This window comes from Pelodiscus sinensis, chromosome 8, assembly GCF_049634645.1.
Source record: "Pelodiscus sinensis isolate JC-2024 chromosome 8, ASM4963464v1, whole genome shotgun sequence".
Lineage (NCBI taxonomy): Eukaryota > Metazoa > Chordata > Testudines > Trionychidae > Pelodiscus > Pelodiscus sinensis.
The window spans coordinates 54798717-54824784 of NC_134718.1; the positions used below are offsets into that span (position 1 = coordinate 54798717).

Below are 26068 nucleotides of genomic sequence, written 5' to 3' on the forward strand. Positions count from 1 at the left end.
ATTGTATCACTAATAGTATTTTAAGAACTCTAGTTTTTATTCCTAGTATTGTATATTTGTCCTAGTTTGGTTTTGAAATAGAAAAAAATTCTTTGTTCAGTTTCCTTCTTTCATTTAGTACTACAGAAATAATGGGCCTCATCAAGAGAGCCCATTATTTACACTGGTTAAAGATCTGTCCTATAGAGTGTAATTATAATACATACAGACCGTGCATTTATAACCTTTTGTTTGTGCATCAGCCAGTCTCTTATTATATTAAGACAATGCAGTCTTTGAGACAATAAACCATGTGCACCTTATCTGAAAATATCTCAACAAATCTCTAAGTCAGTGATTCTCAAAATGGTTTGCAAAACCACTCTGAGAAAGCGGCTAACTGGCTGCTTCGGTGTGTTTATTTACCGGCTCCGTAGCCACAGAGCCTCACAGCTCCCATTGACTCCAATTCACCATTTGCAGCCAAGGGGAGCTGTGGGAAGCAGCAGCCTGGCCCACGCCTTTTCCCTGCAGCTCCCCTTGGCTGCATAGGTGAACCGGAGCCAATGAAGCCACAAAGCTCCATGGCCATGGAGCCAGTAAATAAACAAACTAGAGAGGCCATTTAGCAGGTTTCTCAAAGTGGTTTCGTGGACCACACTGAGAAATACAGCTCTAAGTAGAAGAGAAAAAAATCAATTTTATGTATAGCTGGAAAGCCATATTTGTTATATCACAATATACTTTGTAATGATATGCCTGTAGCTTTCTAAAGGATCACACAAATGTGTTTAAGGAACTGTGTAGAGAATTTATAATCCTGCTCAAGGAGAAAACATGATTTGATGCAAATGACTGATGCAGCTGTAAAGGAGATAGAATGACATGATTTTTCACCTCCCAGAAATTTGAAAAAGGCTTTGGAAATTATGGTTTAGTATCAAAATGCACAAAGGGAACTTTATGGCCATGGCTTGGAGTTATGCACGCATAAAACTTGTTTCACTGAGTAGAGAATTGAGGCCAATGTATCAATGGGCAGAACATTTCATGAAAACTTACTAGTATAAACGTATTGGTCTACTATTATGCCATTGGTATCTTGTTATGGTGTACAAGCAATAAATAGATATACATGCATGGAATATAGGTAATTTGTTATTCTCCAAAATCATGGAATGATAGAAATGTAGGACTCAAAGGGACCTTGAGAGGTCATCAAATCCATCCTGTCAGAGACCATGTCTGGTAGTTGGGGCAGGAATCAGCCATCAGGAATCTGAGCCCAGGGTCAGAACCAAAGTCAGCTATGAAACCTGAAGTGAGGAATTGGAGCCCAAAATGTGAGCTGTGTTACCTGGGGTGAGGCAAGGCAGCAGCAGGGGTGAGAACATCAGGTGCAGAAGCTATTCTAGCCATGAGCAAATTATATTAGCAGCCACCATGTTTTGCTTATGTTTTGAAGAGCTGTTCTGCTGACTCTGTCTACCAGGCAGGAGGTCTATCCAATCAGGCAATCTATTACAGGCCAGCTGTACTTGTTAGGTGGCCTGGAGACTGACTTTGGTGAAGGCCCTGATTCCTGACATTACCTGCCTGCCCCCACAATGAGAAGGCACCTCCTAGAGAATCAGATCCCAATTTCTCAGGGTAGTTCCAGTGATATTTTTGCAATAGGTCTCGACTGTAGCCTTCCCAGTCCATAAAGTTCTGGAGTCTTCCTTTAGCTCATTGAGTGTCGCAAATTCACTGGATGTACGACTTCCTCTGTCCACAGACTTATGGTCGGTGCTTTGGGTATGTATGCTCAGTGCAGGGCTTTGAAAGAGAGCTGTGAAAGATGGGGTACATCAAGAATGCAGGCTGCTGCAGTCAGAAAGGCACAGGCTTTCCCCATTCTATAATCTTGAAAGGGCCCAGGCATTGTTAGTCTAGCCTGGCAGTTGGGCAACTTGATTCAATGGTCCGGACAAAGAGCCACATCTTATTCCCTATAGTCAAACTGAACCCGATAATCTTGTTTTCATAAATTGCTTTAGTGCAAGAGTTTCTTGAGCTCCCAGTGCATGTGAAAGGTTAAATTTTCAGCAGCTGATACTGGGGGCCTTCTGTGAAGTCTGAGGGGAAGCAATGGTGAAAGCCGAAGTTTGGAAAGAATGGACAGTGGTGGGTCAAACCATAGATTACATTGTTCTGTTAACTTGACTTAGCACAGCAAGTCATGCTGACGATTGTCGATAATTCAAAAAGCAGTGAAGATTACTCCAAGAGTTGACTGCTTGTAGACGTTGAACCTCTCTAGTCTCGTTCCCTTGAGACCTGATCAGTTCCAAACCAGAGAATTTTCTGGACCATGCAAGGTCAATATTGTCTAGCAGTATTACCAACACTTCCACTGCTTACTGGGCTATTAGAAGACATTTAAGGGTAAATTAGAGCTAAATAACAGCACAGAACACTGAAAGCGAGGACTTGTGGCTATAAACAAACTTTATGGGACCCCGGGAAAATTGGCCACACCCATGAAAAGTGGACATCTGGCTAGTTAAAATTATTCCGGATGATAGATGTTTCTGGACCAGAGGGTTCAACCTGCATTTGCTTATTAGTCTGTGAGGCATAGGCAGACAAATCAAGAGACTTAACACTGAGGAGTCTGAGAAAAACCCACCAGAATTTTGTTGCCTAGTCTGATATAATCCCTGTCAGTATCCCTGGCTAATGGAAGACATTCTTTTCATAATCTGTTATTGATGTAAATGAAGCATGTACATATTAATTTTATTTTTTTTTTATAAAAAACAATTTTATAAAAAACAAAAATCAATTGAGTTAAGGACCCAAGCAAGAGTAGGTAAGTCTTTTAATATAACATAAAAGACTAAACATTTCAAACTTACCAAATGAAATGTAACGGATTCATAACAAATAGTTATATAGCATAAAAAGTCCTAACATTTTAACCTTTTCTAAACAAAATGTTTTCATAAGGTGGAAATGAAATATTTTTGGAATATTTTGATATGTGAAAAATTCAGATTTTAATTTTTCATCCTGATTCAGGATGAACCAGATTTCAATATGTAGGCATTTCCCCCTCTAGTCATTTATGGATCACTTTTGTTTGAATAAAAACTATAAGATACATACATAGGAGACCTGCTACCAGCATTACATAGGAGACCTGCCACCTGAATTAAATGTGGCGTGATTATAAGATGAGGCATACCCAGTTTTGGGTGACTGCGTACTGGATAGACTGTCCCATAAAATTAATTGTTCAACTTTTTTCTGTTTGTGGGCAGTAATTGACAGTGACATTTTTAATTAAACTAAACAGCAAGACAATTTCTGTCTAAAAGGGTAGACAATTATCATCTCCTTGAAATGAATCCTCTAGGTCTCTCTCTGCATGCAGTATAAACTTTCAAAGCACTTGCAAATTCTGTTATGTAAGTTCAACTCTTCATTGTTATCTTGCTTTTTCTTCTGTGATGTTGTTGAAAAAAAGAAGTAAAAATCTATATTATTTTCCCCAAGGGATCTATTGCATAGTATTTTGCAATGCCCCATCACAGTAGTGATTTTCACTGTACGTGCTTTTAATAAACACTCATTATTATACAAATAATAATACCCTTATCATATTAATGACTTTGCAATAATATAAATGAAAATGAATATTAATACAGTTAACAGTCACCTTGATACAATGAAAATCTATTAGCTGGGAAGATTTTAATATTCTAACAGTACAGGAAACCTTTCCCCCCATGCCTATTTGCTGCTTGCATTTCAAGTAAAAGCACAAGGGGATAGGAATTTCTAGATTTGTGAAAGATATGATGCATATTCACTGGTAGATCGCTTCAATGTTTTCTTGGCTTTGAGCCAAATTCTTCTCTGGGGTAATCCCATTGCCTTTCAATATTGAATTTAATGGAGTTACTCTAAGGATGAATTTGTTCCAGTGTAGGCATTTTAAAATGTAAATACTTGTCTTGTAATGGATTCATAATCTTGGTATATGGGTCACATTCATCTTTCTTTTTGATTCAGGAATAAAAAGAAACTGCATACGCTATCCATGCCACAATAACAATAATATGTACCTTTCTACGAAGTCCTGCATCTTCTTATGTTAACAGCTTTTCTTTATGCTGAAATTTGCCTTGCAATTTTGATGCCTACACACAACTGCACAAGATATAATCTGAACATTGCAGGCCAGATTCACCATTGGCATAAGAAGGCACAAATCCATTGACTTAACTGTGCTAGCCTATGCTAGCAGTGAATTTGTTATTTTTTTAAAATAAAATGGAGTCACAGGTGAGGAATCATGTACCTCTGCATGTATCTCACAGTAACACTGTGTCTATCAGCAACATTTCCTTTCATGTATTGGGCCCTGTCACAGGCTGGTGGCCTTTTAAGGCTCAGCTTGCCTATGACCTACAAGCTATACATCAGCCTCATAGGTGAGGTATTAATACAGTGATACCATTGGGTGTGATGGAGCTTAATTATAATGAAAGATCCCAGCTGCCATGGATCAGTCACGACTACTTAAAGCTATGAACTTGGTCTGGGTGAAAAACCTCAGAAAAAAGACAGCAGGAGAGCTCTCTGTCTCTTGCGGAGAGACCTCAGGAAACTAGGCTCAAAGATCCACAAGGAGCTGTGTAAGCTTTTTGTGGGAGGTCCTTGAGCTAGGAGTAGTTGAAGAAAACTGTTGATGCCTGCAACTCAACATAATGTGACTAGAATGTGGGCTCTGGGGAGGGGCCAAAGATGAGAACTTTGAGATGTAGGAAGGTGCTCCAGCTCTGGGGGGAGTCAGGGCTGAGACAGGAAGGGACTTACCTTCAGCGGCTCCCAGTCAGCAGTGCACTGGGGGTGCTAAGGTGGGCTTCCTGCCTCTCCTGGCACCTCAGACCATGCTGCACCCCAGAAGCAGCCTGAAGCAGGTTCCCAGCCAATGGGAGTGCAGAGCTAGTGCTCGGGACAGGGACCATGTGCGGAGCCCTATGCACGCTCTCCCTCACCACCAAGGAGCTAGGCCTGCTGCTGTCTGCTTCTGCGGTGCAGAGCGGTCTGTGGTGCCAGGAGAGGCAGGTAGCCTGCCTTTGCACCCCCCACTGATCACCTTGGGGCAATCAGACCCAGTGGCTGTCATTCCATGACCCAATATTGGGGCATGAATAAGTTTGAAAACCACTGTGCTAGGGGATGTAGCAAAGAGGAAACTCTGCAGGGGCCAATAAGTGGAAAATTTAAGTGTAGAGACAGAGGAGATAAAAACTTATTAACTGAATGACATTCCACCTTATAGGTGGCTCTCTGTTACCATGGACGGGGACTAAACCTTTATGTGACCTAGCCAAAGTCCAAGCACTAGAGCACTCAGATGACAGAGAGACAGGCCACTGCAGACCCAAAGAAATGGCCATGAGATGGCACCTGAAATGAAAACCCCTTGCAATACTGTGTCCAGACAGCCTTATACTGGGGGTGGGAGTGGTTGCTATCAGAGAGCCAGTGGTGAGGTATTCACCAGATACTTGCCCTGAAGGGATTAGAGAGCTAATTAACTCCAAAGGTCACAGGTGACAGGAATCAGGTGGCTAAGTAATGCCCTGAGTGAGGGGGCCCTGCTGAGGAGGAATGAGCTGTGCTGGACTTTAAAAGGCAAGTAGGAAGCTCGTAGGAGAGGAGGCTGCTGGGAAAGTCTGCATTCACTTCCTGGGAGGAGGAGGAGGAGGAAAGTTTAGAGGCTAGAGAGACAGGTAGCCTACAGGAGGAGGGAGAGTTAGGAGGATGGCAAATCTTGATGGGAGTGCCAGATGGTAAGGAAAGGGCTCAAGGAAAGGCAGCAAGGTCTAGGAGGGATCAGATTTTGATTACTGGCTCCAGCATCCCTGGGCCAAAGCTGGAGTTAGGCCGATAGCCACTTCAGCCAGAGGAAATGGCACTGAGGCAGTGAATGGGAACAGAGGTGTTGCGAGGGTGTTATGCGCCCAGGGCAAAGGCAAAATTTGCTCCCCCCAATCATTTGCTACTTCCTGTGGGACTTTCCACATTCCAATCTGCATTGGGAGGGGAACATGCGAACAGGCTTTGACTTGGACCCTCCATGCTGCCCCTGTCTGGCTAAAGTACAGAATTTGCTGCGTGGGAAGCGGGAGCTCACAAGGCTAGCGGGGCCCAGTGGTTTGAGGTGACAATGAATTGCACCCACTAGAGCGGCCGAGGCCAGAGAATTGTTTGAGCTTCACGCGGGGGCTGTGTGCTGTGTGTATCCGCTGTGCGGGTCCCAAGTGCCATTGCGTTGTGAGCAGATGCTGCAGTGTAGCCGAAGTGGGAGCCAGTCTCTGTGGAGCGCCGAGCAATGTCCCTGGCTTTGCTCGTGTTCCTAAGCAGAGGGATGGGACATGTAGGGGGGCTCAGGACAGGGGGTTCCAGTATCAGGAGGTGAGTTTGGGACAGAGGGCTGATGTTTGGAGGGGTGCAGATGGAGTTAAGGAATCATGCAGGGGGTTGGGTTTGGAGGTGGGCACAGGGACAGGGGTGAGGGTGCAGGAGTCAGGGATGGTGGTGGGAGGTGAAGGGCTCACAGCAGGGCGCTGGAAGGCAGGGGTAGCTTACCGGGGCTAGTAGGGTTGGACAGTCCAGTATTTGAGCTTTCTGTTTGGGAAAATATAAATGTCCGGTATTTTCTAAATAAGATGTAGATTGTGATGTAATGTCAAGTGTGTCTGGTATTTTTGTTGAAACCATCTGGCAACCCTAGTGGGCTGGCCAGTGGTGAGTGTGACGCAGATCTTGCAGCGGATTCTCACGGGGGCAAGGGACTCTAGGAGCTGGTCCCGGTTTCCATATATTCCCCTCCAGTGGGTGGAGAGGCCTAGCTCTAGGGGTCGGCCCTAACCTGCAATTGCCCCTGTAGCTCTTGCCGGTTTCGTAGCTCCGGGTCTGTCCGGCCTGCAGCTGCACCCCAGCCTCCAGCTGGACTGGAAGAGGGTGGAAGATGGAGTCAATACTGAACTCCAGTTGCCACCCCTCCATTCCCTGAATTCAGGGTCGCCATGGTGGGGTCGCTCCAATCTCGCATAGAGGTTGTCAGAGTAAAAAGAAGCCGGGTCTCACTGTCTTGCCCAGGATGTGCTGCAGAGGCTATTCACAGGCAAATACATTGATGCCCCCCTAGTATGGCACCTGGGGGCAACTGCCCGCCCCCCCCCCCCCCCCCCCCCCCCGCTCACTACACCTCTGAATGGGAAGACTGCTTAAAGCTGTTAAAGGAACATTTTGGTATCATGGAAAGGGAAATGCATATAGTGACCTGGTTGGCGAGATAAGTTATGAAGGTGCAGCAGCTTGTGAAGCAAAAGAAGGGCTGTAAATGAGAGAGAGGTGGAGTCAGTGTTTAACCCTAGGATGGGGTGTCAATCTCGGAATGCTAATCACCACTGTGGCTAGGAGGAGGTGCCATCCTCGAGGTATGTAGAGTGTCCTGCCATACAGGCCCCTTCACACATGTCCATTTTCAACCAAAGAGAATGTCATTTCTAAATAAATACTGAAAAGTATTATAGCATAAGGGAATTAAGCAATATCCAAAATATTTACAGTTCATTCATCCGAAGGCCAAATTCAGAATGATGACTGTGTGAAATGGCACATGCACTTTTTGCTTATAAACCTTGTTGAGCTAAAATTTCTTATAGGAGCAATTACACTCAAGTAATATGTTCCATAATCTGTTATGACAGCATAATCCATTATGAAAAAAGAGCTATCAAAAAGAGGCTACATTGTTAGCCTAATATGGAAGTTAAGCCAAACTACTGAAAGTGGAATCAAAAGGATATTTCCCAGGTTTCAGATGGCAAGCATAGACATTTTAAATGAACAAAACTATAGTCATTCAAAGCACTGTTTCTTTCAAATGTACGAAAGTCAAGCATTTTAAAATTATTGTACCTATCACATTGAACTGTCAACACCACATATATTTTTATAGTTCAAAGACATTTTATATACTGAGACATACATTTAAATAGCATAAATGGTACTAGAAAATAATTCATACAATATGTGCAAAGCAGCCGAGTGATGGTTGTGATGGGGAATTTTAAAATTTCTTAATTTAACATACTGAGAAAGTCAGCCAACACATTGCATTACAGTGTTTTTGCGTTTCATTATTCTAGGATCATGGAAAGAAGGAAGTATGTGTGTGGGAGGGGGTGGGGATGGGATGGGGTGGGGGGAAAATGAGAATAATTCAACTTTTAATTTCTCATGGCAACAGATCTTTTGGAAAATAAAGCCTTTTCCGAAACATCCCTTATCCCCTCGTTTTAAGACCTTAGCTCTCACTATATGAAATTCTGACTCAGGTTATGTTTACGCTGTTGGTTTTGCAGGCAATGAGTATGCAAATGAGGCATTGATTAGCATATCGTCACTCCTCTTTCGCATAATATATGCAAGCCATTTTTGCCCCAAAAATGTCCACACTACTTTTTTCCACAAAAACCCTTTGCACAAAAAAACTTGCATACATTATGCAAATGAGGCACGGTGTTATGCTAATCCGCACCTCATTTGCAAACTCACTGCTGGTTTTGCCGGCAGTAAGACAAAGCCTCAGTGTATATCTCACTACTTAGTGAATGAAATCCACCTGTCTACAAAGGCCTAGAACAAAGCCTATGCACTATCAACGAAATGTTGCATAGGACTAGTGCTAACTCTTTGTACAGAGGTGAATTAACTTGTGTACAATTTTGCATCTATATATTACCTTTCATACAAAATTCTCAAAGCACTTTTCAAACATAATTAAACTTCTCATCACACTGAGGTAGGCACTTGAATGAAAGGAAAAATGACACATAAGTTAAATAATTTGTTCAATATCAGTGTTGTACTTTTGTTGGTCCCAGGATATTGGAGAGAGGTGGGTGAGGTAATATCTTTTATTAGACCAGCTTCTGTTGGTGAAAGAGAAAAAGCTTTCAAGCTACACAGAGCTCTTATTCAGGGCTACTTGTTTAGTATTTCTCACTGAGAAGCAGACTTGGCAATAAAACCAAGAGATTGTGACTCATAGTTCCTAGATCTAACCACTAATAAATAATGACTAATAATATTGATAATTAATAAAATGTGGATGGTGTTTTACACATTAAAAGACAGTTCAAGCACTAAGGCTGAATATATACTGGCGGGGAAAATTGATGCAAAATGTGCAACTCCAGTTATATGAATTGCATAGCTGGAGTTGATGTACCTTTCATTGATTTTTCTGGGGTGGCCCCACAGCGTGAAGTTGATGGGAGAAACTTTCCTGTTGACTTCCATTACTCCTTGTGACTGTGAAGAAGTCCAGAGTCAATGGGGCATCCTTGCGTTTGATTTAGTGGGTCCTTACTAAACCCGCTACCAACACCAGAAAACTGACCTCCGAAGCATCAATCCTCTGTTTAGTACAAATATGGTCTAAATGATCATTCATCCTCACAAAATCATTGGCTGGTATGTAAGGCTCTGATCCTTCAACCATTTACAGACCTGCTGAATTCTACACATGTGAGTAGAGGGCATCCCCACTATAAGTTGCCCTGGTATACATCCGTTCCACACTAAAGTCATTGACATTTGTACAGATGCGTTATAAGTCCTCCCATTCCCTGCTATAAGTCGTGCGAAACATTCCCCACAATTGCTTAAATGGAAGTCGGGCACTGGAAAAAAAATCCCCACTTTAAGTTGTTTCTCTATTGTGGTTTAAAGTAAAAGGTTCGGAAATGTGGCTAGTCCCAGGGAGGTGCAGAAACAGGCAAACTATTACTAAATATCTTTTAAACTTTTATTAAAGGGCTTCTACGTATAAATTATTATTTTATCAATTTCTTACATACGTAGGCACCAAATAATTATTAGAATGACCAATAAGCAAAATGCAATACAGTAAAGAAACTTCCTTGAGGTTTCTCTAAATCCCAATAGTTGTTAACAAGGGACCAGGGATTATTAACAGTTACATTTACATCAGTGTTACTTATAAGACTAATCATTTATCTAAAACTTTTAACACTACTACTTAACAATATCTCTAAACAATTTCAGATAACTATACTTACATTTAACAGACACACAAACTAAACAATAACAACAACATATTTGGTATTCGTTATGTTTGGTATATGTTACGCTCTACAGGAACTCGTTTGGTTCGGTGAGCAGGAGGTGGCCCTTGGGTGATCAGTCCTCGGACCTGGCTCATATTCTGCCATCCAATGTTTATTCGGGATTCCTCAATTTGATATGAGGGGTAGCTGATTTATAGAGAGAGATTTTGCGCACTTTTTGTAATAGGCTATCAGACCCTGCCTGTTAAAGTGACAGGAATAAGAGGGTGAGATGGTTTCCTGTTTTTCCTTTTCTGCCTTAACGGGCATGGCACGGTCAGCACGAACTTTACATGAACTTTTTAGGTCTGGTTTTGGTTCCTGTTCGTCGCTGATCTTTAAGTTACATAGTATAAGGGTTTTTCATAGGGGAAGTTGACCTTTTGCTTGGATGGCAATACGTGCGAGAGGCCTGGCCAGCAAAGAGCCTGCTTCCACAGCTATAAGTCCAAGTTTTTTGGAACGTATCTTGGACTTATAGCGAGGATGGTCTGTAGTCCCACTGGAATCAATGGGCGTATCTGCGTGTGAAGTCAAGGGACTAAGTGCTTATTATGATGATGAGGAGTCTGATGGCACTTTAAAGACTAACAAATGTATTAGGGTATTAGAGCATAAGCTTTCATGAGCTACAACTCACCACTTACGGTCTAATACCCTCGTACATTTGTTAATCTTAAAAGTGCCACAGGACTTTTTTTTTCTGAAACAGACTAACATGGCTACCTTTTTGAAACCTGTCATTATGATGACTATTTTTATCCCCATCCTATAGATGGGTGAATTAGGAAGTTGAGACAAAGAGAAGTTAAATGAGCTGCATGATCCTACTGACAAAGCCTACCTTTAAATTCCTTTCTGCCCCAATAAGAGCACTAGTAGTGAACATATGAGAAGAGAAAGATGTCTAAATCTCAGAGGAAGGCACTATACCTGTAAAAGAGCAGTAAAATGTATTTAAGAAAAACCCTCATGTTATTCCTGGAGTGTATTTAAGTCACAAGCAGAGATCTATTCGACAATAGTAATTTCTGATGCAAAGCCACTGAGGTTGAAAAAGTTGGCTCCCCACCAAACTGTCTGATTCAGCAAGAAATGAGCTTGTGTGAAGCAGCTCTTCTATTATACCCTGGTTTTTGAGGAACCAGGCTGCAGAAAGTTACTGGTAAGTTGAAATTTCATGAAAATACAAGTATGCCATTATTTTAATCATATGAATAGAAACATATCATGAAAAATATGCACTGATAATGGGGTAACAACAAAGGTTTGTCCACTTAACATGAAATTCACTCTTATACAGAATGCCATTCCAATTTCCAATGTTTCTATTAATATTCCCAAAGCCAGAATTTTATTGCAACTATGGTAGTAACTGAAAACTAAATGTTGATAAATTTTTAATCATTACCTTTAAAATTTCACTTTCTGTGCAAATGCCTTTGTTGAAGTGCTAATTTCTCTTTCGTTTCTGGCTTCCCTTGACTTGGTCTTCGTAAGCACTGTCAACGCATAGTCTTGAGTGCCACATACAATGGTCTGAGTCTATGCAAATAATTCATTCTCCTATTGTTACTACACCATTGAAGATTCTTCTGGTATCCATCAATACATAATCAGTATGTTTTTGTGTGACTCTATCCAGGCTTTTCCATGTCCATACCAACGTTGTTCATTTTGAAATATTGTATTCATTATGTGGAGATGGTTTGCCTCTATGAATGCAACCAGATGCACTCCATGATCATTTCTTACACCTTTACCAAACTTTACCACATACTTTTCCTTCTCACTCTCCTTTCCACCTATTAGTGCATCAAAATCCCCTTGGATGACTGTGTAGCTGGATCTTTTCTGTGTTATCTCCTTCAGCATTTTGTAGAATTGTTCATTTCTTCGTTTTCCACTTGCTGCATAGGAGCACATACCTGAATGATTTTAATTGGTCTTCTTCATTTTATCTGAATCATGAGAACTGCTATCTGAGGTGATGTCCTGTCACAGCTGATCCTTGCAACTGTTTCTTTCCTGACAATGAATCCAGCACCTCCAATCCTTGCTCTCTTATTGAATGATCTTCCAAGGAATATTTGCTCTCCTCTTTTTCCCTATGTAATGAAGTATTTTGTTCTCCTTGTTTCACATATCCCATGATATCTGATTTTACAACTTGGATGTAAGTATTGATATTCAGATCACATTATGGGGTTCTTGGCTTGTGACTTGCAACAAATATTTGGAATGTTCCCTTAGCCATTTCTGGTTTATGTCTTGTGCTACCTTTGGTTGTGAGCATTGCTCATGCAGTAGACTGTGCTCAATTTCACAATTAATTCTGCTTTGTGTGGCTTGTCTGGCAGAAATTTTTTTCAGCAGTGCATTGGAAAGGCTGGTCCTTGTGCCCTGTAGCTGTGGTATCCCCTCCACTTTGGCTGTGTTGCCCTAGAGTACTAGAGACACAGTTAGACTCCCTACTAACCTGGACACTAGCTTGACACCTTGGTATACAAGGTCTGCCAAAGAATATGCTCCACTGCACTCTACTGCTGAATCCCATTCACCCACCCCCCACCAACATTGAGATAGGGAGGCAGGATTCTGTGGGAAGTGTGAGTATAAGGTCAACAAGGACATCAGTGAAGACTTGAAAGAACTTATCTTGCAGATAATCTCTGTAGCTAAGAAGGCAAAGGCATTGAAAACAATGAGAAGCAAACAGGGGATCAGTGAGGAAACTGAATCTGATGGCAAGGAGGACACACATGAAATTAGAAAGGAAAATGGAAAGAATATAGAACATTGTGAAAATAAATTGCATAAAGATCAAAGAAGATTGTGAAGACTACAGAAAGAAGAAACAGAGAGGTGGCCAAAAAGAACAAGAGCGTGAAGAAGGCAGAAAGCGATGTTAGACTGAAACAGGTTATGCTGGCAGCACTGAAAAATGAAAATGAGGAAAGGAGAAAGATGAATGAAATATATACATATTTTTTGCAATTATCTCTACTCCTGGCATATCGATATCCAGCATACGCCATCAAGACTACAGAAGATGTTCCTGATATTATGTGGAAAGAAATCAAACGTGCAGTATGTAACAAAGAGAAAGAAGAGCCTAGGAGTGGGCGATATTCATCTGGAATATCTGAAAGCAAGGAAAGATACTCTCTTCAAACATTGGTACGATGGTACACCATCAGCATCAAAAGCAAGCATATTCCAGAGACATGACAGTAATAGAAAACAGTACTATTGAGGAAGAAAGATGATCCAGAAAAATTAAGCAATTAACATCCAATTACACTTCTCTCACAAATGTATAGTATCTTTACCTGCATCATACTCCATCGGGTTAAGAAAGATCTTGAAATACATGAAAATAGAGAAAAGTTAGTGTCCACTCAGTGTTCAACAACTGATTATATCTACTCAGTTCAGCAGCTCATCAAAAAATGGAAGGAATATAAAATACCATTGCATCTTGCATTTTTCAAGTATAAAAAACCATTCGTCGCAGTGGAGATTAATGTTGCACTCAATGAAATGGGAATTGACCCAAGGTACATTGATTGCTGAAGGAAATTAACTACAATTGTTTGACGGATAACATTAGTGCATTGGACATTGAATATTATACATATTGGAGTCAGAAATGGTAACAAAATTTCATCAAAGCTGTTTGCAATGGTACTGGAATTGCTGTTCAAGAAATTAAACTAGGAAGAAAAAATTAGAATTGATAGATAACAGGTAGCACAACTTCTCTTTGCTGACAACTAGGTAATACTGGCAAAAGACACAGTAGAACTGGAAAACAAATTGCAGCAGCTGCAAACACTTTCACAAAATATTGGGTTGGAAGTGAACATGTCAAAGACGAAGTGGATATGGGATGTACATTGAGCAACAAGAATCACCACTGTAAATGGGAAAGTAATTGAGGAGGTTGACAAACATATTTTTACCTGGGCCAGCAGCTGAACAGAGATAATTCATTTGAAGAGGAATGCAGTAGGAGAAGAAAGGTGGGGTAGACAAGTTTCACCAAAATAAAGATGTCTCTAATGGATGATGAGCTTCCCAGGAAGAAAAATAAAGAACTGTTTAACTCCACTATTCTGCCTGCAATACTATACAGCAGAGGTGGGGAACATTTTTTGGGTTGGGGGCCACTGGTCCACAGAAAAATCAGTTGGGGGCCACACACAAGTGAGAAGCAAAGTGAGAAGTCCCTGGTCTGAAAAGGAGAGAGATACTCCCCATATTCCCCTCACACAACAGAGCCTTGTAGGGGCCCAGGCTAGTAAACTGTGTGCTTTAGCCCCACAGGCGAGTGGCGGGGGGACTAGAATGCCAGTGCGGGCTCCCCAATACTGGGGGAAGCCATGATCCTCAGGGGCTGGATCTAGCCAAACCGGCGGCTGCATTAGGCCCCTGGGCCTGAAGTTCCCCACCTCTGCTATACAGAGTGGAAAACTGATTAATAATAAAAGTGGAGGGAGAAAAATTTGCTGTCACCCAGAGAGCAATAGAAAGATGAATATATAAGCTATCGCTCTGTGATCACATACCAAATGATGAGCTCAGAAGGCATACAAAAGTGACAGATGTAATGGAGATGTACTGAAAGTGGAGATAGGTGGGTCATATAGTCTGTAGGCAAGGAAATAGGTGGGCAACCCATATAGAGACTGGATCACTAGAGAGCACAAATGACCATTGGGTAGACCAAAATATGCTGGGCCGATCACATAACAAGTCTTTGGCTAGAAATGGAAAGAATTAGCTTCCAACAAAATGGTCATAGACTCACAGAATACTAGGACTGGAAGGGACCTCGAGAGGTCATCAAGTCCAGTCCCCTTCCCTTATGGCAGGACCAAGTCCTGTCTAGACCATCCCTGATAGACATTTATCTAACCTACTCTTAAATATCTCCACAGAGAGATTTCACAACCTCCCTGGGCAATTTATTCCAGTGTTTAACTACCCTGACAGGTAGGAAATTTTTCCTAACGTCCAACCTAAACCTCCCTTACTGCAGTTTAAGCCCATTGCTTCTTGTTCTCCCTCCTCCTTATGACACCCTTTTAGATACCTGAAAACTGCTATCATGTCCCCCCTCAATCTTCTCCTTTCTAAACTAAACAAACCCAATTCTTTCAGCCTTCCTTCATAGATCATGTTCTCTAGACCTTTAATCATTTTTGTTGCTCTTCTCTGGACCCTCTCCAATTTCTCCACATCTTTCTTGAAATGCGGTGCCCAGAACTAGACACAATACTTCAATTGAGGCCTACCCAGCGCAGAGTAGAGTGGAAGAAGGACTTCTCGTGTCTTGCTCACAACACACCTGTTAATGCATCCCAGAATCATATTTGCTTTATTAAACTTCATCCTGTTTACCTCAGACCATTTCTCCAATTTGTCCAGATCATTTTGAATTATGACCCTATGGTGTGGCATCGATTGTGCTCATAGAGGGACAGACAAGGACAGGCTAGACAAAGGTGACAAAAGTGACCTTAAAATGTATTGAAAAGTGCAGCAAACAACTATGAAACAACTATGTAAAGAAGGCTGAGATAGCCATCCCCTCCCAAAGAGAAGGAAGATTATTGAGTTTATTGAATAAATGTTTTTATGTATCAGGGAGATTTTCTTTTTTTTTTTCCAGTGAAACAAAAGGTACTCTTTCTCTACATTTCCTTATGGTGTCTGGTAAATCAAATGACTATTTTTATATCCTAAAAGTGAGCAAATTACCCTCCTCCACCACACATACCCAGAATATGGTACAAAGCTTGATCCATTAAGGGCTCCAGGGAAAAAGTCACCCTCTGCAGAGGCACTGCATAGACTAAGTCCCATTTTGAGCAAGTCTTAAGCTTCCTCTTTATGTAGGGAGGATCTCACTCTTCATGTTCAGAATTCCTAGTGAAATCAATTTAATTACCATAAACTGTGCACTTGTAACAGCCAAATCAATATTAACCAAATGATCTTGACCGTTGAAAACATTTCAATTTATGGCCTAAGGAGCATAGATTTGTCCAGCAGCATGAAAATATTTGTCCAGAATATAAATAATTCTTATGAGTCAATTGAAAAGCTAGAGATGCATATGTGTATGTATATGCTGCTTGAACACGCATAGCTCCCACTGAAGTAAATGGTGGTTTAAGGTATGCAAGAAACATATAGTCAGATTTTGAATGAGGAATAGCTGAGATAAGGGATAGAAAAGTACTGTATAAGGGGAATGCAGCTTGTAAAATAAACTTCATTCTGATTTCTCTTGAGGTAGTTAAGGTGAAAAAAGGGGTTAAGGAAAGAAGAATAAGCAACATGTATTATTCAAGGACAGGTTAGGATACATCACGGATCAAATTTTAAACACTGTATTTTGTAGTCAAGAGCTGGGGGGAGGAATAATAAATGACATGAAAAGAGAAGCTATGCTGAACACTGAAGTGCATATAAAATGGCCCAGTGACCCACAATTCCTTATCTGTGGCACAACAATGAAATCTATTAGCATAGTTAGTATTTCTGGGAGGTGATATTCTTCACATGTATGACAGAATGTAATATGTAATGTAGTTGTAGCCATGTGGGTTCCAAGATATCAGAGAGACAAGGGGGGGTTGGTGGTGAGAGATGAAGTAATATCTTTTAGTGGACCAACTTCTCTGGATACAGAAAAGCTTTTGAGCCACAAAGTGCTCTTCTTCAGGATCTGAGAAATGTACTCCAAACATCACATTTAAATGAAAAGTGGAACATGTTGTTTAGCATAAGTAGTTAGCACATATTCTATGGGTATGTCTAGATTACATCCCTCCTTCAACAGAGGGATGTAAACTAGACACTTCGAAATGGCAAATGAAGCCGGGATTTGAATTTCCTGTGATTCATTTGCATATTTGCATCATGGCGCTCTTTCGAAAAAGCGCTATTTCGAAAGTAAAATCGCAGTCTAGACGCAGTTCATTCAAAAATAGAAGCCTTTTTCAAAAGATCCTGTAAACCGAGGCTTCTATTTTCCTGGTTTTAATTTCGAAATAGCACTTTTTCAAAAGAGCACCATGATGTGAATATGCAAATGAAGCACAGGAAATTCAAATCTCAGCTTCCTTTGGAATTTCGAAGTGTCTAATTTACATCCCTCTGTCGAAAGAAGGATGTAATCTAGGCACAGCCTAAGGGACTATTCAAGGTAGAGCAGAATAGAGTATTCTATAACTCTTGGAAACTCTGTTATCCTGAAATACAGGGGCTCTTCCTCAGGTAGAACAACTCTGCACCAGCCCCAATACAGGGCCCAGTGCCTTATAGACATGTCTTCTTACTCCAAGTGGTCTGTTATTCTAGTTCATCTTCGATTGTTTGGTCATATACTTGTGAATTATAGGATGTGCAGTATGAAACCCTCAAGGTATGTATGCATGTGTACTATTTCTAGTGCTAATTTGAACCCTATCCATTTGTCTTCTAAATTGTATAATTCTTCATTCATATTCATTTAAACACTCAAATGCTTGTGTTTGTCAGATTTTAATGCCTTCATTTTTCCAAGCATTTAAGTGTACATTTGTTGTGGCTTTGTTTTTCTTAATGTAAGCATTGCCACAAAACTATTACTATATTTCTGAACCCTCTGTTTAAAGCTATTTGAATCATTTTCTGGCTACTCCATGATTCCAACAAGTTATTAAACTGGTGATAGATAAGGGTAGCAGGGAGGTAATATTCCCTCTGTGTACTGCTGTGGTGAGATCATATAAAATTCTGCATTCAATTCTGGGCACCAGAGAACTATAGATAAATGGAAGGCAATTCATAGAACAGCACTAAAAATGATTAAAGTTCTGAAGAGATTGACTTATGAGGAAAGATTTCAAGGATCGAAATATGTATAAATTGGCTAAATACTGACTGAAAGAAATGATACCCTACATAATTCCTTTGTCTCATTAATGTTTATGTCTTTTAAGTATTTCTTGAAGGGCATTACAAGGATGTACCACTAGGAATAAAAACCTGAATCTGAACATTTAAAATCTGGTGTTGTATTTTCAAATAGGCCAAATGCTGATGTTTATCAATTCTAATGTAGTTCTTAAATAGGCAAAACTCCCATTATTTTCAGTGAAAATTCAAAGTAAAGGACTTCAGGTATGGTCTAGGACAGGGGTGGGAAATTTTGGTGGGGGACCACTCCAAGATTTTGGAAAGTGGTCCACACTTTTCCAGGGAGGAGGTGCAGGGTCTAGAATGGAGGCTGGGTGCAGAAGGGTGCATGGGGTAAGGGTCTGGGGTTCAGAAGATGATGTGGGGTCTGAGAGGGAGTTTGGGTGAAGAAGGGAATTGTGACATGGGACAGGGAATTAGGGTGCAGGGTCTGGGAGGGTGTTTGGGTGCAGGAGACGATTCTAGCCCAGGGCAGAGGTATAGGAGAGGGTGCAAGGTCTGAGATGGAGTTGTGACCTGGGACAAGGGGTACAGTGGGTTTGGATGGTGACCTGGGGGAGGGAGTTGGGATGTAGGACGGGCTAGGATGCCAGAGGCAGGCTCTGGCTGGGAGGAGTTTACCTAAGTGTCTCCTGGCCTGCAGCCCTGCAGCACACCAAGTACTGGGCTCCCTGCCTGCTGCAGCCCCAGACCACTTGAAAAAACAGACTGCTCCCTCCACATGGCTCTCAACTCCAGGTAGGGGAAGAGGCTTGCACTGCCCTGTCTCCCAGGTCAATCTCTCAGCTCCAATTGGCTGGCTGTGTCCAGCCAATAGGAGCTGAGAAATTGTCTGAGGTCAGTTCTTATTGGCTGGCTGTTTCTGGCCAATAGGAGCTGAGGATTGGACTGGGGGTGGGGTGATCACACGAAACTTCCCCCCTCCCTGCAGAGCAGAGAAACATAGGGACTGCACGTTAAACTGGGGCAGCTGTGTGCCTGAAGGTCCTGGCAGGGTAGTCTGTGGGCTGGATCCAGTGGCTTGGTGGGCCGGATCTGGCCCCGGGACATATTTTGTCCAGCCCTGGTCTAGGAGTTTATGCCCCATAAGCATTGTTCGCAAGGGTAACGTTGTAAGGAAAACAGTTTTCATGTTTTAAGAGATCATCTTCCTGTTCCCCTGACTTGAAGTGATTGATCTCTGTATCTAGAGTGTGCTTGTCACCATGGTACCATGGCAATAACAAAATCAACAGTTTATCCTCAGCAGCACACATCTCTCCTATTAGTTTCAACGGGACTTATACAATAGTACTAAGGGCAGAACAGACTATTAAGGAGAATATCCTTTTCTTTAACTTCCCACAGCATTAAATCCTGCCTTACAGCCCAGCCTGATAATTCAGACTAAGGGCTGGAGCATCCTCTGTGGCTATTGTGCTACCCTCTTTGCCTAAGAAAGGATTGAGAAATCTGCAAAATGGTGTTTCCCTAATTCCCGCTTGCCCAAAACACGGACCATGTGCCTCAGCAGGGAGTGCTGCCATGACGCTGAGGTTTGCTGGACGCCAAGGGTACGTCTACACCCCATTCTCAGGTTAGCCTACGGGTCCAGGGTGGGCTGACGCCAGCAACAGGATTTGGGACTCCTCCCCTGCACTCACTGCAGCAGCAGGAGCTGCTGCGATGCAGAGCTACATAGCAGCCTGCTCTGCTCTGCTGTCATCATCCAAGGCAGTCTGTGCTGGGACTGGGGTGTTCCACTTCCTGCCCCCACGGTGAAGTGGAGCAACTGGTCGGGCCTGGGAGATGATAGCAGAAAAGAGTGCAGGCTACTGCATAACTCCACTTCCTTCTGCCTCCTGCTGCAGTGAGTGGGGGGAGGGAGAAAGAAATCGCTGCCACCATATGCCAGCCCTCCCAGTAATCCCCAATGTCACATCCCTTAGGGAAGGGGGCTTAAAGGAAGCAGTGATATGGGGGAGAGAGAGGGGCTGGGATTCACATGCCAGCAGCCATGTGCAGGCCAGATTGCGGAACCATTTGGGCTGTAGATGGCCCCCAGGCTGTGTGTTCAAGTCCCCTGCTTTAACTGCCAATGGGCCAGTGTGGGGGCAAATGACCCATCACAAAAACCCTAACAACATAATAGGAAAACAAAACAACAGAGCACTTTCACCCCACCCTCAAAATCAGACTCCCAGTACAGCTGTGCACTGAGAACACAGACTTTAATTTTAAAAGAGACAAATCTGGCTATCAAGACTCTACTGCTGATTGACATGCTAAGCAGTTTTTCTTCTCCAGATGGGCACACTTAAATCCAGTTAATATCAATGAGAACTACATGTGTATAAAATGCCCTTTAAAACCCACACACTGATGCTGCTAGTTACAATGTTTGCTTTTTACCAACATCGCTGAAGAGTTTTGTTATCTTTCCTCAGCAAATAAACCTGCCCAGAGCCAAGTAATATGAACAAACTTGTTTGAAAAGTGATTTGATCCTTTCTGTGCTGGCAATGGTGCGCACGAGAACTAGTGATGCATCATATTTACTGAGAGAAAGGCCAGGAGCTGATGTTGTATGAAAAACAATCTTGTTAGAGACTGTTTTACCGATACTCAGTATTAATCTCTCTTCTCTTCCTTCTTTTAATAACTAGATTCACTAGTGTGAAAACAGGATCTTGGTTTTAAATAAACCATTTGCTCCTGCTGTTTATTTCCCTTCTGAAGCCATAATCTTTTGTGACATCACAATTAGCTGCCACAGAGGTGATTTATTATGTCACAAAATGTTAATATTTTTTCTCCTCTACCTCACTGGGGTATTGTAAAAATAAATTCATTCACATTTGTGGAGCAATAAGACTACGATTATGGAGAACCTATTTGCTAATGCCATTAGAACCTAGGAACTGATCCAAATCCTATTGACTTCAGTAGGAACAGAATCAGGCCCTTACGGAGATTACAGGACAGATCATCCATCCATCAGTGTAACTTTGAAGTCAGCAGAACTATGCTAATTTATATCAGGTGAAGACCTGCTCCTATGACCTTCTGTGGGGAGTAAGGCATATGAGCAGATAAAACCTGTGTTTGTGGCAATGTCTTAGATATTAAAACAGCAATAAAAAGACAGAAAAAATCTAAAAATATTATGAGTACGCAAAATTATTGCTAAGCAGAATGCTGCTCAGTGTCCTTGAAGCATAAGCAGGTCATACTTAACACAGAATAGGACCACAGAATATGTAACTTTTTAAAATTACAAGCTTCATCATTTGCCTACCCAGGTGTTTTACCCAGGGAGATGTCTTAAAAAGAGTTGTGGTAAACTCTGTATCGAAATCTGTTATTTAAACCTTTTTTTAACTCTAGGGTTAGAAGACATTCATATCTGACATGAAATGAGCCTGTCTGATACACCCAGAGCCATATGTGCTGTGGCACAGGAATGGCCTTAAAGCTGAATTTGTGGGCAGCTGTGGGTTTAAATCAACCCTTCAGAACTGCTTAAATTTAGTCTTGTGGGTAAATAATCAGTAATTTGAAATACTCAAGCTGCTTGGCTCCTAGTGATGATGTCATAATAATAATTAATAATAAGAAGAAACATTTTGCTTTGTATTTTATTATACAGCACCAAAAATGACTTTACTTAAAAGAAATCCCCACTAATTTTAGATAACCCTAGAATATTGCATGAATAAATCAAACCTTTACCTAGGATGTATTATTCACCAGCTTTGCACTTAACTAACATTTCATTTGGTTTAACTGTAACCTTGTAGAATACTGATCATTCAGATTAAAGCTGATCATTGATTATATTCACTGTTGGGAAAGAAGTGCAAAGGTCTACATTCCCCACTGTGGTAACATGCAGACCTCTACAAAGCACATACAATTCACAGCAACACTACAACTTTTGGTGGTTAACACTTTAAAGAAAACTACTGTGTACAACACAGTATGCCTGGTTATACTGCATGAATAATCCAACAACAAGCCTAACCGCTGTGATTTGTAAATCAAGGAAGAAGGCTTTGGACTTAGAGCTATCCTTGTCTTTACTGCACAGCAGAATAGCAAAATGTTTTCTCAGCATTCCCTCCCCCCAATATGAATCAGCATATATATTAGGTGCAATATATCTTTCCCATCCTCACTTAGATTGTCAATCTCTGGTATACTTCCTGTGAAATCTTTCCTTGTAAAGAGTAGCAGTAAGCTCCCATTTCTTTTGCTGCTCCAATAAGACTGGCCCAGCATCTAGACCACAGTAGAGGAGAAAAATGCACCTGAACCTAAAGATGAGTACCTCAATCTATGAGTTTAAACATTCTTATCACCAAGATTGAGTGCAGTACTTTACTAAATTAGTGGCAGCTGAGATTGTGCCACACCACCAGTCTAAATCCTTCCAGGTTGTGGAACTCAATGGATAAATCTAGGAGCTCCCCAGAAACTGATGAGACATCTTTCTCTTCCTCACTAGGCAACATTTAAATTGGCTACCAAGCCTTTTTCTGGGGCCCCAATACTAGGACTGCATGCAAATCTACCTGATTAGATTGGTGCTGCTTGAAGGCATTCAATTCTCATTCAGGCTGGCGTGAATTCTATGAAGTTTGTACTTTCCCTTTACAATATAAGCATTATACTGCAGGTGCCTTCATGTTCAGATATTGCTTTTTCCAAAGGTACATTCCAAGACAAAGTAAGTTTGTGGAGCAACATACAACATATAACAAGATTTAGGAAAGGAGTAAAGTTGTCCATGCCTCTGAACCTACACATGCAGTGTCTTAAAAGATGTCAAAAACACTCATTCCGTCTATTCAAGAGTGAGGGAAATAATGACTCTCTTTCCATGAAAGCGTACAATTGTATAGATGCGTTCTCTATGACATTACATTTTTTTATATAAAAACACGGGAATCATCTTTTAAGAAAGATTTACCAGACGGGATAGAATTATCTCACGTTAGATGGACAAAAAGCCTTTTGTCATTTGAGTTGTCTTCAGCTTCTGATGCTGTGCTGTGTGCATGGTTTGATGCCTTCAGGAATATGCAGGGAGATTAAGCTGCAGAAATTACTTTATTTTCTATAGGCTGATGAAACATAGCTTTGTGTCTTCATCATGACTGACTAGCAAGAGCAATTAAGCTAGGAGTTGGTGGAAGTTGGAACAAGGGTGAGAGCAAAACTATAAAAAAGAAGTGATGTTGGTGGACTAGGAGAATAAAGTTGTTAAAGAGTTTATATTAGTTCCCATGTTGGAAGGTGTGTGCCTGCCATTATTGACCCATTGATCTAAGGGTTTGGTTGGACTAACAGCTACATTTGGATGACTAAGGAGAAGCTATGTCCAAAACAGCTTTTCTCCATCTATACTTGTCTGGAGGGATACATCTTGGTAGTTTATTTTGCCACCAGCACATGTGACTTCAAGATTAAACCATTGCAATGTTCTCTCTGGTGGGAATACATCTAGCTCCATTTGGAAGCAAGTGCAAAAAGTAGCTGCTTGCTTGGGGAAAGGAGCTTCTTCTCAGGAGCATCTGACACTTGTGATCCAAAAATTGTTCTGGAAGCTTTCTGGCTTCCAGTTAGAATGGAAGATGTTGGTTTTAACCTGCACACTAAACTAGCTAGAAACTGCCCATTTTCTTGGAAAGGCCCTTCTGTTTATAAGAGCATAGGAGGAAGACAGAGAAACAGAGCCTTCCCCAGGAGCTGATGTTGCTGTTGATCTGAAGCTTGTCCTTGACCCAAGCTGTGATGGACCTAGTTCTGAGAGACAGCTGGCAATGAAAGTTGTGCTACCTCTTAGACCAGGCAGTGAGACTGGACCCTGGAGAGGAGGTGGGTGGGCTGTTTGGATGACCTAGAGGTGCTGCCTTCTGTTTCCCCAGTACTTAAAGTGGTTGACAGCAGCTAGACTGCTTGTCCTCCCCAGCTTTCCTGGCCCTGGGATCATGCCATGGACAAGCACAGTAAGGGGAACAGGAGTTTGGAGGGGCAACTGCAGCCCAGGTTGCCTTCGCAGCCAAAAGGATGGGCCAGGGTCTGGGTCCAAGGCAATTCTTCTCCCTAACCTGGCTCAATCTTGCCGACCCAGGAGCACGGTGCAAATGGCTGGGCTGGCGGGACCAGGTGCGGAAGGCTAGCTGTAATTCCAGCCGCGCCTGGGAGGCTGCTTGCCCTCCTCCCCCCCCCATCCTTGTAGCAGGCCGCCTCCTGCCGGCGGGCAGCTCCCGGGGCGCAGGGGCTTCGCAGCCACAAACTGGTCAAACTTCCGACGCTGCGCTAGGCAGGGTAGGGCGGGGCGGCGCGGCGCTCGTGGCCGGCTCTGAGCGAAGCAGCGGCTGCAGCTCCGGCGGGCAAGTCCCTGCCCGCAGCTACACGTGGACGGTGCCGTCTCGCTCCTCCGCGCCTGCAGGACTCGCCGCCGCTGCCGGGGACGAGCGGGCTTGGGCTGCCCGGAGCAGCCTGGCTCTGCAGCCCCGCCACTACGCCGAGCGGGGGCAGGAGAGACCCACCCCGCTCTCGCAGCGCCTGGGCTGGCGGCGGATCGCGGCTGGGGGGCTCGGGCCGCCCTAGCGGGGAGCGGCGACGAAGCGGTGAGTGGAGCGCGCTGGGGCAGGGCAGGGAGGAGCCGGCGGGCGGGCTGCAGCCCGAGCCGCTGGGAAAGGCGCATCGGGCCCGCGGGAGGAGGGATGCTGAGGCGCTGGCTCTTGTCTCTGGCCGGAGAAGTTGCTGCCTCAGGGATTGCTGGCTGCGGGGGAGGCGGGGACCCGACGCGCCTTTCTCCGCCAGCAGCAGGGAAGTGCCCCGCGTTGGTGGGAGAGGCGCCGCGGAACTTGTGGAGCGGGGCTGCCCTCACACCCGGGGTGCTGGAGCGGGCACCGTGCCTGCACAACTCACGCCGCGAGTGCGGAGCAGGCACGCTCCCTACACAGCACACCCGCTCACTGAGGGGTGCAGCCCTCACGCACGCCCCGCGAGTGCGGAGCAGGCATCGCACCTGCACAACACACACACACTCACTGGGGAGTGCTGCAGACACAACACACACGCTTGCTGAGGCGTGCAGAATAGACACTGGACCTGCACAACACACGGCGTGAGGTGTGCGGAGCAAGCATTGTGCACACGCTCACACACACACGCAGAGCGAGCGGGCAGAAAAAGGCATTGGGAGCCTCGCCACGCACACGCGACTCGTGAGAGATGAGCAGGGATTTTACCTAAGATACCCAACGAGGTGTGTAAAGCAGGCATCTGACCTAACCATCCGTATGTGTGGCTGCATATCTGTTTCATAACTGCATTAGCTATTTAGGGACATGCGTTTCCTGTTGACTGCCCTCAGGACACCAAACCACGCACAGCTGTGAGGTAGCGTTTTTGGTTTTGACTTTTTCAGTAATGACTCGCTGAAGCTGTGATATTTCAACCTTTCCATTAAGATCAGCTTGATAAGCTGAGCTATTACTTTGTGTGTTGTAATAAAGGATGTAATATGATCAGCTGGGAGATGGCGTAAAGGTGACTATGTAGAGGGGTTTGAGAGTGTGTTCATACAGGGGTATATATGTGACCCTGTGTTGGGATATGTATTTATACAAGAGTTAGGGAGGATCTCTATCGGCTGTGTCTATAACAGAGCACATTATAAGGGTACTTGTAGGGGAGGTGGATTTCTTCCTGCAGGTATGTAGATTTGTGTGATCAGATTTCTTGCTAGAAAGAGTTTGCATTTTATTTGCCTTGGGGGTGATCTGTAAGTGTCTGTCCTTGGTTTTGACGTGCTTTGTGTTGGAGAAACTGACAGAGATTTTGTCATGTGCAGGTGATTCTTGCTGACAATTTTCAGTAGCAACTGCTGGTGATGGCAAGATGCTTTAACTCTTTTT

General features: G+C 42.9%; 1 protein-coding gene across 7 annotated transcripts in view; it reads left to right on the forward strand.

The window, feature by feature from the left end:
- Positions 1-24419: 24419 nt before the first annotated feature.
- CHST15 (carbohydrate sulfotransferase 15) overlaps positions 24420-26068 on the forward strand; it is a 93375-nt gene continuing 91726 nt past the window's right edge. For 2 of the 7 annotated variants that reach the window (XM_075935307.1, XM_075935306.1), the window contains exon 1: positions 24420-24772. The gene's annotated coding sequence lies outside the window, so the exon portion shown is untranslated. Of the gene's footprint in view, positions 24773-24856; positions 25551-25572; positions 25866-26068 lie in introns of those variants that run through there. The other 5 variants (XM_025177993.2, XM_014580076.3, XM_075935309.1 and 2 more) reach the window with 4 other exon arrangements.